We start from the raw sequence: 15,604 nt of genomic DNA on the forward strand, positions 1-15,604 counted from the left end.
TGACATTTGAACAAAGATGATAAATATCATACACACACATATGTATACACACACATATTTTTAATGACCCTGTAATCCCTTGCATTGAGGTGACGTCAAGGCGACTGAATGAAGCTGAGTTTTTACTGGCCAGATGCCCTTCCTGACACCTACGCAGAGTTCACAGCAGATATTTTTTCTTTGCACCCAGAGGGAGAAATATCTGCTGCTATCTAAGATCAAACTCACAGTGTTGTGGTTCGCCAGCAGCAGGTATGGACAGCTGAGGTCTCAGAGAGCATAAACTTGGATGAGGGGCCTGCGTGTGATGCAGGGATGGGGCCAGGACTATAAGAGAGTGGAGTGCTACCTTCAGAGCTTGTGGAGTCTGGCAGCAGTGATGCAGAGGACCCCGAGGAGCCTGTGCCTGGTGCAAGTGTGTGCAGGGTTGCTCGAAGGAAAGAGCAGCTTCAGCAGCTCAGGCGACTCGGGAGTAAGGCTGCAAGGTGATGGCCCCTCCCTTAAGGGATAAAAGCCAGCCTTTAGGGGTTGGGTTCTTTGCAGGAAGCAAAGAAGTTCTTGCACTTCAAGTCTTGTAGAAGTTCGGACTATCCTGGTTTGTGTTTGGAGACTTTTGGTTTTGATTATTTATTTTTGCAATTAAATCTAGTGTTCTTGGCAGCCTTGCACAATCTTGGCAAGGCTTGTTCTTATCTGGGACAATTAGTTTTTAATAGCGTTTTACTGTGAATGAATGGAATTCACAGAGAAGCATTAAAAAGGTTTTGCTTTTATCTCTGTTTGGTCTTTGTTTGCTTTGAATGAGGCTTGGGTCAGAACACACAGCCTCCTTGTTGTGAAATGAGACCTCTACCTCTAAAACACTATTTATCTTGCGCTGTAGGATAGTTTTAGCCCAAACAATTTCCTAAATTTTGAAATACTACTCAGCCAATAAAGGGTATAGTTTGCTTTTCTTACCATGTGTCTTACTATAATAAAGTGGGCAGTTAACAGTAGGAATCAAATCAATCCCTTATGTTGTTGCATCAGTTTAAACATGTTAGGAAAAATCAAGAATGAACTAACAACATGATTTGTTATGAAGGATTCTTCGGTGATTATTCCCATTTTTTAAAGAAACTTGCATCCCAAAGGACTAATGTTCTTGTCAGCAAAGATGGCAATATTTGTCAAACTGCTTACAAGCTCAGTAATTTGAAGTAATTTGATCTAGAAAAGTTAATATCAGTAGGGTAGCAGTATCTAAAGATTACATTTATGGATAATTACTAATGGCTTGCTGAAATAGATGTTTTAAAAGTATATGCCACAAAGAGTTCCAACAAAATTGTTGAAGCTGAAATTTAGACCATCTCTTAAAGCGTTTTAAGATGCCCAATAGCAAATATTTGCTATTATAAGGTTGTTTAATAATATTGACAATGTCCCTTGCTATCAGATGAAATAGGTACAGACCAATCTTCAAGTCTTAATTGTCTAACTTGATGAGAGCTAGGTGCTTTAGAAAGAAATTACTCACGGTGATTTATTTGAAACTAAGTTGCTATTTGAAATTCTTTTTTGTAAAGTATATTCAGTAGTAACATAGTTTTCATCTATAATTAAATCTCTCATTCTATAGTCTTCTTCATACTGAACAAATTTATTATTGTGCTTATGAAGTAATGATGAAGAAATTGGAGAAGAAGAAAAAGATTAGGAGCCAATAGTTGCTTTTACATTTTCCAAAGCTGATTCAAGCTTCCAAATTAGTTATTACTAAATTTCTATTATGCTTTGGTTTATATTGTAAAATAGATCGCTTTTTAATTGCTGCATATAAATGAAGAAAAAAACTATTTGCCTAATGGAAGACCAAATAATGGGCAATAGCATTGGCAATGTTAGAAACAAAAATGAGATTTTAGAAAGTGTAATCATTTTAACTGCAGCTATTCTACCAAACAATGATAATGGAAGAAGATACTGTTATGACTTAAGCCACATTTTTGTAATTATGAAAATTATTGCAAGAGGGTCATAATTATATTTTTTTAAATTGATGTCAACCTTTGTAGTAGCTGTTCCTAAATATGGTTTTCTGTAATTTTCTTGAAGCACTTTGCAATTTTTTTTTGTCTGTAGTAATTAACAAAGCAGAAGAATGATCAACATAAACTTTTAAATTTGCTTCTGCAGGAAAAATTTTTCCCCAAATTGAATTGCAGATGTAAATTCTTGTTTGGATTTTTAAGAAAAATGAACATCTCACCTGAAACAAGATTAATTACATGCTGTTTTTTTCATATTAAGATCTTGTATATTCTTGTTTGTTGCTATACCTCTAAAATCAGATTGTTGTACTTGCTTCAAAATGTGCTTAGTCTAATAATAATGTGTTTTTACCTAGATTTAATGATGTTATTGGCCTATGTAATGACACCTATTTGGGGTATTTACTTCATTTAAGAATAATCAATTGTTGAACTTGTTTGTAAGAGTCACTTCTGAGTGCATTATTGTACAATTGACATAATAACATTAATTATTTTTTAAAAGCTTTGAAATGTTCCTGTTCAAAACTATTGACTTGAGGCTCACCATCTTTTGATTGTTCTACAATACTGTTTACTTCACTTTCTGGTGTTATGTAATATAAATTTAATACATTAATTTTGTAAGTTTAGAATGTACTATGCCAATGTTATTAATAAATAACATTCAGCAAATGTTATATATTCTTTTTTTTTTAATAAAATGTACTACTAATAAAAGAATTATACTGTTTTTATGACTTAGTTTCAGAAGGAAATGATTTTAAAGGTCATAGTATCATTACATATAGTATATTATTGCATATCCCTGATGTTCTTTTCACTATCTATTGCACATCACTCTATGTGTTTTATATTTGAACTTCTATGGATTTTCAATTTCTTTTCATTCAGTCCCCATTTTGTTCCATACTTTTGCTGTCTTCTACTGTAATTAATCCTTGTTGTTTTTCAAAATGTAATTTGTCACAGTATAAAATGCTGCCTAATAACCATTTTCCTGGCATTCTCCTACAGACCATAGTTATACTACGGTAAGTGCCGAAACTTCAAGCCAGGTTGATTTCAAAACTACAAAGAAAAACAGGGGACTTTGAAACAGAATTGGTCCAAAAGTTTTTTATCTCTCCAGGTCGAGTGGTTACTCCTGCTAGCAATTAAATTGCCTGTCAGGAGTAAAACATTACTTTAAAAACAAAAGAGATGGATTGCTGATAGCCGCTTGCTGTTTACCCGGCTTCTAAGTGCTGACATTTAAGCTGGTTCCATTCCCTGACTTGTTCTAGCATTTTTCAAAGCAAAATGGATGGTCCGTCCGTAGAGCTGCTACTTCCCTTGACACGGCAGAGCTGGGCTTAAATTTTAAAGATTCAGGAGAAAAGACTGGCTGCATTTATTAGATTTAGAGGGGGCGTCTCATGTATATGCCCCCGCTTTTTTCCCAGGGAAAAATATCTATTTTTTTTCTTTTTCTTTTTCAGGGGACAAAATTGCTGGGTTCCAAAACAGTTTAGTTTTGGGTTTTTTGTTTTTGTTTTTAAACTTAGCAACTTTAAGATGTGTGGACTTCAACTCCCAGAGCTCCCCAGCAATATCAATTTCTCTTTCGTACATGTATGCGCAACTTCAATGATCCAAAGACAAAAAGCATGGAGCTTACGTTCTGATGAAATACTGCTGCTCTTACGTAGCTCTCCCTGCAGCCTGCAGCTGTAGTGTTACGTGATTTCTACTCCTACCATGTACAGAGATATTCCTCTAATTATGACCATAATGGAGACGATCTATGAAGATCGTAAGTTGTAAAGTGGGACACCTCTGGGCAGCAGCTGTTAAGTGAACACTGCAATTCTCAGTCAGTCCTTGAGTATTGAAGATTTGTCTTTAAATACTCTAATCAGGCAAGAAGGGCTAAAAGCCAGGCAAGGTTAGAGTTGGGTTTGAGTTTGCTCTCTTTCTTTTTATCACCACTATCATGAGACACACCCCACCACACCCAGGCCTATACGCAGTTTTTATTCTGGCCACGGCTAACCCATTATCTCTAAAAGTTATTAACCCTATAACATGTCTACATTCCGACCCTCACTAACTGATCCCTACCTGGTGCCACCTTCACCATGCTTTAAGCTAAGTCCTAACTACCACCTATATGTGCCCCAACCCGCTTTAACAATATGCACCACATCAATAAAGAGCCAGTTTCAGCAGCCCTTCAGTTGTTGCAGAATCCATCCTGCAGCCCCGCAGTTGTTGCAGAATCCATCCTCAGCTCTGCTGAGTCATTCCAAAGCCATTGGCCAGCACACAAGCAGAAATACAGATCTGGCAGCAGCAGAGATAAGGTGACATGGCCAGCTGACTTGCTGCAAGGCATATTCAGAGCTGACGGGCCCTGGGTGTACTCGGAGCACAACAGCAAGCCTTAAGCGACTGCCACAGTTGTTAAGTTAAACAATTGTTCCCTGTGAATTGGTTTTGTCAAAAAACAGAAGTAAATGTCTGTTTTTGATAGGAGAATGACCACGGGATGTTACAATCAGCTGGAAACTAATCAAGGAGAGAAGCAACCTAGAACTAAAGAGGAATTTCCTGACAGCTAGAACAATTAATCAATGGAACAACTTGCCTCCAGAAGTTGTGGGGGTAGCCTCCAACGCTGGAGGCTTTTAAGAAGAGGCTGGACAGCCATTTGTATGGAATGTTGTAGGGTTTCTTGCTTGAGCAAGCGGATGGATTAGAAAACCTCCAAGACCCTTCTAACACTGTTTATTCTCGCTGCTCTTGCTATCAAGATGAAGCCTGGGGTATCCAACCTTGGCAGTTTTAAGACTTATGGAGTTGAACTTACAGAATTCCCCAGATAGCATGATGGCTGAGGAATTTTGGAATTTGAAGTCCACAACTCTTAAAGTTGCCAAAGTTGGACACCCTGGGCTTCATTTTGACAGCAATTGCAGTAATAGCAGAATAACAGAGTTGGAAGGGAACATGAAGGCTCAAGTATCGTGTTTCTCATATAATAAGGCCGGGTCTTATTTTTTTTGAGCCCTGAAAAAATGGCTAGGCTGTCTTTTCGGGGGTGACTTAATTCCCCCCCCTTGCATCTTTGGGTGGGCAGGTGGCAACGGCTTGGATGTTGACCTCGGCGTTGGTGGGGCACTTAGTATCGGGGTCAACGCAGGCAGCACCATACCCGGGTGTGCAACAAAAGTACTTCCTAATGGCAAGCCCCCCCCCCCACCATTCCCCCCCATTTTGCATGTTTTAATATAGGCCTTAATTTGGGGGGAGGGGCTTAATTTCATTTCATGCCTATAAAACATGCTGGGACTTCCTATTGGGGGAGGCCGTATTGTTGGAGAAACAGGGTATATAAAGAACGGTTGCTGGAATTGGGTATGTGTAGTTTAATAGAAAGAAGACATAGAGGTGACATAACAGTGTTCCAATATCTCAGGGGCTGCCACAAAGAAAGGGAGTCAAGCTATTCTCCAAAGCACTTGAAGGCAGGACAAGAACCAGTTGAATGGAAACTAAGCAAGGAGAGGCGCAATTTAGAACTAAGGAGAAATTTCCTGACAGTTAAAACAATTAATCAGTGGAACAATTTGCCCCCAGAAGTTGTGAATGGTCCAACACTGGAGGTTTTTAAGAAGAAATTGGACAACCATTAGTCTGAAATGGTATAAGGCAGTGGTGGCTAACCTTTTTGGGCTCCCGTGCCTATAACTGCACATGCGCTTGTCTGCTCGTGCTCACGTGCCATCACCCAGAAGGCAACATGCGTGCCCCCATGCCTCCTGCTCATGCCCACGCAACCCATGCAACCCATGTTACATGCTTCTGCACACGCACTTGGGATCCCCCGTGCGTGTGCCCTGTGCTTCTGTGCATGCATGAGTGTCTCCTGTGCGATGCTGCGCCGCTGTGCATGTGCACCAGATACCCGACAATCAGCTGTCGGGCGGGCTGCACGCACGCACGCTCAGTGGACCTTCTCTGGGTGAGGGCTTGCGTGCCGGCAGTCATGGCTCTGCGCGCTACTTCCTGCACGCATGCCATAGGTTCTCCACCATGGGTATAGGAGTTTTCTGCCTGAGCAGGGGGGCGGACTAGAAGACCTTCCAACTCTGTTATTCTGCCTGAGATGGAAAATATATGCACAGCACAAACAGGTCTCAAAAATTCAAAGCATTCAATTCTTCCCAAGTTGTTTGATGTGAGCTGCAATTCTAAACATCCCCTCCTTTCCAGGCCAATCTAGCTGATGTGCACTTGAGATGGGACAACTGTCATGTCAAAAGATCCATGTCGGAAGAAGCTCCGCATGTGGCCGTCAGCAATTCAGCTCAGAATCATGCTAAAAAATTACGGAGCGATTGGAAACCCTTAGCAACCACCCACTATCTATGTTCTCCATCTGCATGAAAGGTTACATGAATATATAATATCTAAAAGCAAACTCCCTGAATAATACATATATTAAACACTGCAACAGTTCCTCAGGAGTTGTTTTCTGTCACTTGGGTAAATAATGCATGTTTTATAAACTGAGTTTTGCCCAGCACATGTTTTTTTTCCTGTCAGCACAGAAATAAGTATAGATGCAAAGCGTTTAAGTCTCCCTTTCAAATGACATTCCAAGGACATGGGCGATTCCTAACATTAAGAAACTTTGAGACACAATCTGGCATTCTGGTGACTTCACAAATTATGAGTATTGGACAGCTTTATTCGTTTCCATGTGGAACTGCGGTGTGTGTCTGTGTTTTATTGTGGTTGCCTTAAACTGGAGCCTTGTCCTGTGGCTATTTCCCACAGGAAGAGATATGTGCTAATTATCTGATTGGCCATCCATTGCTATTTCTTCTATACCTCCAGGGTACCTTTTGCCATCGCTTGTGGCAAATATATAAGAAAGTGTGTGTGCCTCTATAAAAAATATTTTGTTTATTTGTCTCATGTGCTTTTAAATCATTCCTCCGCTCACAGAGGTAATTTATACTAAAACCCTGAAAGCAGCAAATACAAGGGTTTCCAACAAAACAAATCCAATCGATGCATACATTGTAATAAAAAGGAGAAACTTTTAAAATCACGGAGAGCCATTAATCTAGAAAAATCCAATATCAAGCCAATAAGAAGGGAGCCAACCAAGTCTCCATAAAAAAAAAAAGAGCTAGTTGTGCAATGGTTGAGGTGGGGTCTTGAAACATTTATTTATTTGATTCACATGGCTGCCTTGCGCACTGTAGGGATTCTGGCTTGCCTAACAATAATTCCTAAAAATGTTGGGACTCTGGACATGCAAAAAAGAGCAACAATTAGGGGGCTGGAGGTTAAAACATATGAAGAACGGTTACAGGAATTGGGTATGTCTAGTCTAACGAAAAGGAGAATAGAATAGAATAGAATAGAATAGAATAGAATAGAATAGAATAGAATTCTTTATTGGCCATGTGGTTGGACACACAAGGAATTTGTCTTGGTGCAAATACTCTCAGTATACATAAAAGAAAAGATACATTCATCAAGAGTCAAGAATCATAAAGTACAACACTTAATGATAGTCGTAGGGTACAAAAAACAATCAAATCATACTAGGAAACAGTCAATATAGATCGTATGGATACAAGCGAACAAAGTTACAGTCATACAGTCACAAGTGGGAGGGGATGGGTGAAAAGGAGTGATGAGAAGATTAATAATAATAGTAGCGCAGACTTTGTAACAGTTGAATAGTGTTGAGGGAATTATTTGTTTAGCAGAGTGATGGCTTTCAGGAAAAAACTGTTCTTATGTCTAGTTGTTCTGATGTGCAGTGCTCTATAGTGTCGTTTTGAGGGAAGGAGTTGAAACAGTTTATGTGCGGGATGTGAGGGATCTGTAAATATTTTCACTGTCCTCTTTTTGACTCGTGCAGTATACAGGTCCTCAACTGAAGGCAGGTTGGTAGTAATTGTTTTTTCTGCAGTCCTAATTTTCCTCTGAAGTCTGTGTCTGTCATGATGGGTTGCAGAACCGAACCAGACAGCTGTAGAGGTACAGATGATACATTCAATAATTCCTAAACTAGGGAAGACATACTAACAGTGTTCCAATATTTGAGGGGCTCCTACAAATATGAGGGGGTCAAACTATTTTCCAAAGCACCAAAAGGCAAGATGAGAAACAATAGTTGGAAACTGAACAAAGAGAGAAGCAATGTAGAACTAAGGAGAAATTTCCTAATGTTAAGAGCAATCAACCAATGGAACAACTTGCCTTAAGAAGTTGTTTGTGTTCCATCACTGGAGGCTTTCAAAAAGAGCCTGGAGAAGCATTTATCTGAAATGGTGTAAGGTCTCACACTTGAGTAGAGGGTTGGACTAGAAGACCTCCAGGGTCCCTTCCAACTCCATTATTCTATGTTCTAATAGCATTTCAAATCAAAATACAACAACATAACATTTCAAGACATATAACTACAACCAAGTTGTGAAATCAATTAATCAGCAATCACCAATTTCAAGGGCTCCAATTAACATTCTGAAACTCATGCCTGGGAACTCATTCCAGACCTTCAAAATGTTGGGAAAAATGGCCAAGATAGGAAAATGGATGATTGGATGATATAAATTGTACATTCTACCTTAGCACCATGTTCCCATGTCTCTTTCTGTGAATCAGTATTAGAGAACCTGTACTCATGAAACTGGCAAAGCTGTTTCAAGATCATTGTTAGCCTCTTCGTTTAATGACCCTATAATCCCTTGCGGGGTAGAGTCTGGGCAACTGAATGGAGTTGAGTGTTTAATGGCCGGATGCCCTTCCAGTCGCCAACGTGTAGCTTTTTTCAGCAGGTATAGTCCTACTGTGCCCAGAGAGAGAAATATCTGCCTCTAGCTACGATTGAACTCATACCTTCCTGACTGTGAGGTGAGAGCTCCACCTCACTCTTCAAGATCACTGTATCACTCTTCAAGATCATTGTTATGAGGTCTAGAAAATGCTCACCAATCACATTGTTTGTTTCTCCCTTTTGCATTGGGAGACATCCCAGACATTTCGTCAAGTTAAAATGATTTATAATAACTTAGATGCAAAGTGATTAAGAAACAGATAACTACAGATAAATCCACCATTTGAGGAAATGGTACACATTAGAATTCTTTATTGGCCAAGTGTGATTGGACACACAAGGAATTTGTCTTGGTACAAAAACTCTCAGTATACATAAAGGAAAAGATACATGCTCTCAACAGTCCTTTCTGTCATTGCCATCTCACTGGATTAAAGAGAATCCCTGGAATTCTTCAGGGGAAAATATTATCTATTCAGTCCCCTGTTGACTGTCTACTGATTCACACAACTTTCATCTTGGCTTGGCTGAATGTAGACTTATACAATCCACATATCAAAATCCCTAGCATTCATAACATTAATATTAGTTGAAAAGGAGTGTTAGATTTGTACTATTTTGGTGAGAGCCAATATCAAACTATGAATTAACTCTTCCAATAATTATCATGTACAATTTTGATACAGAAGTCAAAGACCTGGTGGTTGAACTATGTTTCCTCGACACCACCTTAGTAAAGTAGAACTGATGTTCCATGTTAGAGAGGTTTCCCACCAAATATATAACATGATTATGGTACTGAATGGCATTGAATAGTCCAACATACCTCAATATTGTATTTTATCTTCTAAGCTGTTATTAGGTTTCACAATTACTACTGTCTACAATAGCTTTAAAAAGCTATAATTGCTTTTAAATTAGCATAACTGTTTTAGTAACCCATTCAGCTGAGGACCCAGGTTGAAAAGGATCCAGATAATTCATTTCATCCAAGGAAATCAAGGCACTATCTGTTTCTTAGAACTTAAAACAAAACCAAGCAAATAAAAAACCTCCCACACTGAAATAGGTCCATTAATGGGCAAATGTGGTTGGAACCAATAAATGGCTTTTCAGCAGTGATCTTACCACCAAATATTTTAACTTTCATGTTCAACTCCTCAAATGACCAACCCCAGCAACAGTGATATGCAAGATAGGCACGGAATTAGGATTCCATGGTAATCTGTCCTCATTAACAGCATCTCATTAAGTTGTTAACCTAATCTTACGTAGCTTTTTCTCTGGTAATATCACACTACTAACTAGAGCATACAAAACATTTGCTAGACCAATACTCGAATACAGCTCATCAGTCTGGAACCCACATTACGTATCTGATATTAGCACAATTGAGAAAGTCCAGAAATATTTCACAAGAAGAGTTCTCCACTCCTCTACTCGTTGTAGAATACCTTATGCCACCAGACTTGAAATTCTAGAACTAGAAAACCTGGAATTACGCCGTCTTCGGTCTGATTTAAGCATGGTATATAAAATCATACATTGCAATGTCCTACCTGTCAATGAATACTTCAGCTTCAACCATAACAACACAAGAGCACACAACAGATACAAACTCAAGGTTAACCGCACCAAGCTTGATTGCAGGAAATATGACTTCAGCAACAGAGTGGTCAATGTCTGGAATACTCTACCCGACTCTGTAGTTTCTTCCCCAAACCCCAAAAACTTTAACCTTAGACTGTCTACTATTGACCTCACCCCTTTCCTAAGAGGTCTGTAGGGGGCGTGCATAAGCGCACCACCGTGCCTACCGTCCCTGTCCTATTGTTTCTTTTATTTTTATTTTATTTTTCTTATATGTACCCATTTCATGTATTCATAACTATGTATACACTTATACTTATTATCTTGTAAACAATTGACAAATAAAATAAAATAAAAATAAATAAAATAAAAAAATAAAATTATCATCATCAAACAAAGCTATATGAACTTCTCACATTAGCAGCAAACAGATGCTTGTCTCATTCATGACACTAGAATCTTTTTTTTTTAAAATCAGATTGAGATGATCACTTGGTTATTTAGTATTTTCTTCTCACGTTTTTTTCTTTATGAGAAATAGGGTTCCAGATGTGTCTGTTTAATGATGCAACCGTTCTCATTCTACATATTTCTGACCATTTTCTGACAGTCAGCAGGAGTGTGGCTCATGGAGCAATCCTATATAGACTCAATCAAGAGTAAGCCAGTTTTTCCCAGGGAAGTATGCATCTCTGAATGTCTTTCTGTCTTTCTGTCTGTCTCTCTGTATGGTTTTCATCACTTATCTGAAATAATCGAGAAATAGAAAAGATGAATTTCATCTAGCATGCTTCTTACATGCAGCCTTCAAATGCTACTAGAATCAGCAAAAGACGAAGGATCTTGAGCATTCCGGGGGAATTTCTTGGACAATTGCCAGTTTCTGATACAAGAAAAGATCTTGTCATACTTGTAATAACTGAAATCAATGAGAAGATCAGTCGAAGTGGTAGAAAAGCTGCTTATTAAACTTCTCCCCACTGGGCCTCTCTTAAAGATGCATAAAAAGATTTCTTCAAAAGCAAAAAATTAATAGTTTTGTGAGAGAGATGTGCAACAGTCTTGAGCCGGCGGCCTTTGAATGGCATGCTGAGAGCCGTACTCTAACGAGTGGGCAGAATCAGAACAAAACTAAGGTCTTGATTTCTTTTCGTTTTCTCTTAGCTAACAATGCATCTGATTAAATACATTTAATGTAATGAATTTCCATACATTTAATAATTCTGCTCTTCAATTGCGTCATGATTTGATGGCAAGTTCTGGACAGTTCTGGTGGCCTCACATAAGGTTGAGAAGGCATATGTTAATTATCTAAGCTGTCTTAACATTTGTACATATATACCTCTGTTGATTATTCCATTGGACTCAATGTACGGAAGACCATATTGGTTAGAGAAGAATGGATAGGCAGTGTCAAGTGATTGAGTTCACCTGAACAACACAACATGTATTTTGATCTTTGACATTTTTCATAGTGACTCAGACAGACAGAAGGCAAAGTGTGCAAATGTGATTGGTAGTGATTTTTCACCATTCATTGGAATGCTTTAATGAAAAGAAGGACTAGGAATGATATGATTAGCAGTGTTCCAATATCTATGGGGCTGCCACTAAGAAGAGGGAGTCAAGCTACTCTCCAATTATTGAAGGCAAGACAAGAAGCAATGGCTGGAAACCAATCAAGTAAAGAAGCAACCTAGAACTAAGGAGAAATTTCCTGACAGGTAGAACAATTAAAAAGTGGAACAATTTGCCTCCAGAAGTTGTGGATGCTCCAACACTGGAAGTTTTTAAGAAGAGAGTGGATAACCATTTTGTCTGAAATGGTATAGGATTTCCCACCTGAGCAGGAGGTTGGACTAATATCTCCAAGTTCCCTTCCCACTTTATACTATTATTCTATTCTATTCTAATAAATTGGGCTGGTTGGACTGGGCTGAGCTGAGGACATTTTTCCAAGGAAACAAAATTGCTCATTCTCATAGATATAGCATATGAGTAGTCCTTGCCCTCTGAACGTGGTGGTTTTCCTGTAGATGTGCAAACTAGATAACATCATCAGCGCAAATAGAGAGTGGGGTTTGTTCTGATATTATATTCCAGTGGCTATCAATGTTGATGGGAATGATCTTGGTGATTCTTTATTTGGACTGTTTACTGCTGGCTTGTTTGACAGAGGCATTGTTTGCTTCTTGACTGTTAGTCTAATGTTAATCTTGATGTTAATCTCTGCTCATCTGGGTGTTGATTGCTGCCTTTTTGATGGTCTCTTTTGAATGGTATGTACAGTACATGTTGCTTAGGTCTATGTGCCTGTTAATAGTCAATTTGTCACCTATTTTATAGTTGAGGATTTTCAGTGAAATATCATGTTCTGTGGTGGATAGTGGACAGCTAGACACATTGACTATCCATTTGGGCTCTTATCACCCTCTGCTTAACCACATATTTTCAATTTGATGGACAAACATATCCACAAATCAAAGGAACACCCAATGGAATCACCGCTTTCAAGACTCATAGCAGAGGTCGTAAGGCAACTCCTAGAACTGATAGCACTTCCACTCACACAAGTGGATGTGAACAGCAAATTGGGCAGCAATTAAATTTCATAAATTAAAAAAAGTAAAAATTCTTTTTTATAAAAAGCAAGCATCTCTCCCTTACATCCCAAAGACCTCCTTAAACTTTCCTTTCAATTCCTCTTTACTTTCTATTTACGCAAAGATTCTGGAAGAAAATAAAGTTCTCTAGTGTTGGGAGTAGGTGGAGAAATGCATCCCTTCGTCCTCCATACAATCTACATACTGCCATCCCAAAGCAGACATGATTTCACAGCTGCAGTTTAACCACAGAGGCAAGCGCGAGATTTCATGGGCTTAAATGATTAGATGTTGTATTTTGCAACAGTTTGGAAAGAGAGGAAGTTTGATTGTCCTCCTACAGGTCTAAAAGGCACAAAAGACAGAGTGTAGATCTAAGAAACAGAGAAATGGCTTTCCGGTTTCTGCATTTGAATTCAATTGCCTTAGCTGAGGGGGCGCTGTTTATGTTTGCTTCTTCAGCAAGATTTTTCCTTCCCTTCCTCATTCATTCATTCATATGTTCATACATCATTCATTTGCTTTCTTTACAAGGAAAAATAAATAAATCACATCCTTCTGGGCAGTGAGGGTCCCTGCCTCTTGTTGCCTCTGGAGGAGGTGTTGTGAGGTGTTGTAAGTGCCAACTGTCAAACAATTGTCACAGTTTTGCAGAGCACAGCAAGGAAACAGACTTCAAACTATTCTCAGGCTGGAAGGGAAATATTCTTTCATCTTACATGTTTGAGCAAATCCAGGAGGAAAACAAAGAAGGTGTGAAGGTGCTGAGTTTGGGTTTTTCACCTCACATTTTCCCTTCCCTCACACCGTGATCAAGCGCATGTTGCTATGCACAGACAGCAGCATTTGAGATTACAGATGACATAACAGAAGAGACAATTCCCCTCCCCCTTAAAACAAAATAAGACATAACTACCACATATGTTAGGTTCCTTCAATCCCTTGTAGATACCTTGCGGATCATTTCCACATGTTTATTTTGTGTTTCATCCTTCCTTTTCCCTCCCCATTCATTCCTATAATAATCCTGCCAACAGACAAGACACTTTGTGGACTAATTCCATTTCAGCTAAATTATAGAAATGGGCCAGACTGACTGTATAGCCTTGATTTGTTATGTTTTTTTTCTATTTTCTGTGGAGTGGGAGTGCAGGTGAGGAGCCCTATAACACCAAAAATGTCCTTCAGTTTAATTTTAGTAGTTCTCTGCAAGCAAGCAATTTAATCTTTGGGGGAATATTTCTTCCTTCAGCAGATGAGAAAGGAAACAAAAATAAGGGTCACAGAAGGATAGAGAAAAGGAAGAATGGATGACCCTTCCTTCATTATGTCTTCAGCCCCACCTATTATTAGCCTGTCTCCCCTCTAAATTACATTAGCAGCCGTGATCTGTGATCTTTACAACTTATACTGTTTTTATTGTTTCTTAATATGATTTGATTGCTTATTAGTATCCTATGACTATCACTAAGTATTGTATCTTATGATTCTTGATGAATATGTTTTATTTTTTTCTTATGTACACAGAGAGCTTATGCACCGAAGACAAATTCCTTGCGTGTCAATCACACTTGGCCAATGAAGAATTCTATTCTATTCTAAAAGGAGGAGGCCGGAACAAAGAAAGAGAATCGCACAATTGCATGTTTGACGGCTGACCTTCTGCTTTCTCTATGTGACAGCACATATGACTTAGCTTGGGTATGCTGGTGCTGCAACCCATGGAAAATTGCATAGCGATCCACTGAATTGGGAAGATCAATGTTTTTACATATAGACATACATGCAGGATCATGCAGGATCCAATCTGGGTCCGTTACTGGGACCAGAGGTTTTAGTCTTCTGAGCTAGTGGAAGACAAAACCTCTGGTCTCAGTGACCGACCCAGATTGGATCCTGCAACATTATCCTGGGACACATATGTTTGTCTTCATTCATGCCTAAGCATGCTGTTCTGAGGCAATCTTGGGCATTTGGAAGATAATAAGAAAGAGCAGAAGATGACACATTTGTGACACGTGATGCAATTTATGTCCATGAGCTAGCTGCAAGTACATAAAGCAGCATTTGCGTGAAGCTGCACTTAGATGAGTATCATCATTTCAGCAACACTACAGTTTATTGTGGATATTATGTAGCTGATATTATGTAAAGTACAGGAAAAGAATAAGGAATGGTGAGCCAAGGAAATTAAAGATACGAGATAAGAGAAAGAAAACAGCTAAAACCAGCTCAAGCTAACAAAATTCACTAAATCTTTCCAATCCTGTTCATGCAAACCCTTTTTTAACCTCTCATCCATATACCTTAATTTCCAGGTTAAATCTCTCCTTGTTCAGCTTCCATCCATTATTCCTTGTCTGGCCTACAGGAGCTTTAGAAAATAGCTTGACCCCCTCCTCCTTGTGGCAACCCCTCAAATATTGGAAGACCACTATCATGTCTCCCCTGGTCCTTCTCTTTACTAGACTAGCCAAGCCCAGTTCCTGCAACCGTTCCTTGTATGTTTTAGTCTCTAGTCCCCTAATCAT

Source organism: Pseudonaja textilis, chromosome 2 (assembly GCF_049901715.1).
Source record: "Pseudonaja textilis isolate UNSWEBS1 chromosome 2, rPseTex1.2, whole genome shotgun sequence".
In the NCBI taxonomy this organism is placed as follows: Eukaryota; Metazoa; Chordata; class Lepidosauria; order Squamata; family Elapidae; genus Pseudonaja; species Pseudonaja textilis.